This window comes from Lemur catta, chromosome X (assembly GCF_020740605.2).
Source record: "Lemur catta isolate mLemCat1 chromosome X, mLemCat1.pri, whole genome shotgun sequence".
NCBI classification, from domain to species: domain Eukaryota; kingdom Metazoa; phylum Chordata; class Mammalia; order Primates; family Lemuridae; genus Lemur; species Lemur catta.
Genome location: NC_059155.1, coordinates 34,583,972 through 34,586,231, shown reverse-complemented (window position 1 = coordinate 34,586,231; position 2,260 = coordinate 34,583,972). Strand labels below are relative to the sequence as shown.

Below are 2,260 nucleotides of genomic sequence, written 5' to 3'. Positions count from 1 at the left end.
AGACTCGAAAGAACGGGTGCTCTCTCTTCTGTCATGTGAGGACATACAGTCCGTCCTCACTTGCCCTTCTGCCTTCCACCTTGTGAGGGCTTAGTCAGGCCCTCATCAGACGCCAGTGTCTTGATTTTGGACATCTCAGCCTTGATAACTGTGAGAATAAATTTCTGTCCTTTATAAATTACCCAGTCTATGGTATTCTGATATAGCTGCACAAAAGGGACTAAAAACAAATGGGAAAAGATTACCTGTTCAAATCAAGAAAGAGAGAGTTAAACAGTGAAGAAACATCTGTATGATTCATTCCTCTAACCCATGTTCTGGAAAATCACCAAAACCTATAAATAGGGCAAAGTTGACTGTACATCCTTTTAACATCATACCAGAACATTGTCCTATAAGCCCACCTGTGTCTCACCTGAAACAGGTATATATAACTTTGTTAGCCAACAATTGGTGAGACAATGAAAGCTTTTTACAGTACCATAAATCTAAGAGATTAAACTGTAGCTAAACCGTAAGTAGTGATGATTTTTTTCTGGCTGCTAGGGAAGTTTATATACAGTTTTATTGTCCTGCAGGTCATCTAAATTAAAGATCTCATTTCTACATTTTTTTCTCACTACCTATGTAATCAAGAATTCATAAAAGCTTTTTAAAACCACCTATATCATTCTGTTGGTTCCCTGAATAATGGGTTAAATAAAACTTTGACAGCTCTTCACCAACAATCTGTGTGGGATTTATGGTTTGTAACAACTTGGGAGTTCTACTTTCAAATCACTTTTTGGAAATGAGAAAATCTCTTCCAAAGAGCCTGCTGGCTGACATCTGACAGAGCCTTGGCCAAAGGGGGTAAAGACCCATTTCCTAAAAGATGTAGGACAATCCTAACTGGTTTAGAGGATGCACCATCTGGGACTGAATGGTCACCAGTGGGTCTCCATTCTGATGACTACCATAAGATTCTATCTTAAATGTTTTACGATGCAGGAGTCAACACTACCCACTGAATGGCAGGGCACAGAGCTTCTGAACAAGTTATGAATCTCATTTAAATGACCACAAGGAGAAAAGTACCATATATATTGAGACTCGATTTCTTTTCCAATAGTGTCTGACATTTATTGAAAATAAAGAAAGGACTTTTCTCCAGGAATGTAAAGGAGTTGGGCAGAAGATAGGAGTAATTTTGTTCACCAAAAAGCACCTCACTGTGAAAACACTGCAAATTCAGAAGAGAAATGGATTCTGGACAAAACTAACTGGTCCATAGGAGAAAATGAGTGACTGGATTTGGCCACTAGGCACACCTGGGCCCTGGCAGCCATCTGGCAGGAACACAAGGGGTGGCCAGCTGTCTGAATCATTGTCCAAGGGCTATGGCCAGTACAGATACCTCCGAGGTGAGTCCAGATCACTAAGAGCTGCAGTCAGGTGGTGGGATGCGGTGGATGGAGATGGTGAGGGCAGTGGCAGTGGTATATGGGCAGAATGATGCAGTGTGGCAGGGGGGCGGTGGGCAGCGGTCAGCTGCGGGTGCTAAGTCCAGTGTGTAACAGAAGCCACACTTGCAGCTGGAGCACAGGACAGCGTCCAAATGTGCATGGGAGGGGCTGGGCTGGCAGGAGAGGGCGGCGGCGCTCTCCACAGCGAGGCCCAGAGGCAGCAGCGCCAGCCTGGAGCGCTATTCCTGGAACAAAGGCAAGCACAATGCGGGAGGGGACGGGAGCGCGGGAAGATCTCCGCGTCTGGAGGTAGGGGGAGGGAGGCTCCGCAGAAGGGCGCCGGTGGCGACCCTGGAGGCAGCAACTGGCACGGAGGATCCTCCCCAGAGCACCCGCCCCTAGGCCCGAGGGTCTCCCGGCCTAGAAGTCCTCGTCCTCCTCCCATCCAAAGACCCGCTTCATCTCGGCCAGGAAGCCCCGGTAATCGTTGAGAAGGGGGCTGTTCTTCTTGATGTAGGGGATCACCCACTGCAGGGCCGGCCCCGTGAGGCGGGTGATGAGGAACGTCACCTTCAGGCCGTCGCTGGAGAACGTCTTCTCGTCCACGAACATGTACGAGCCCGTCTGCACGATGAACTCCGGGAGCCGGTCGGTATCGCCGTCAAACGTCTCGGGAAAGGGAATCGGGTTCCTCCACCGACGCGCGTCGGCCCGGAGAGGCCGGGCCAGGAGGGTCTTTATCACCTGCGCCCGATCCATCGCGCCGCGCTTGCTCTGCTGAGCTCCGCTGGGCTGCACAGGGGAGAGCACCGAGG

At 49.6% G+C, this 2,260-nt stretch overlaps 1 pseudogene; it reads right to left on the bottom strand.

Moving 5' to 3' along the window:
• Positions 1-1,100: 1,100 nt before the first annotated feature.
• LOC123628567 lies at positions 1,101-1,890 on the bottom strand (annotated as a pseudogene).
• Between the last annotated feature and the right edge of the window lie 370 nt (positions 1,891-2,260).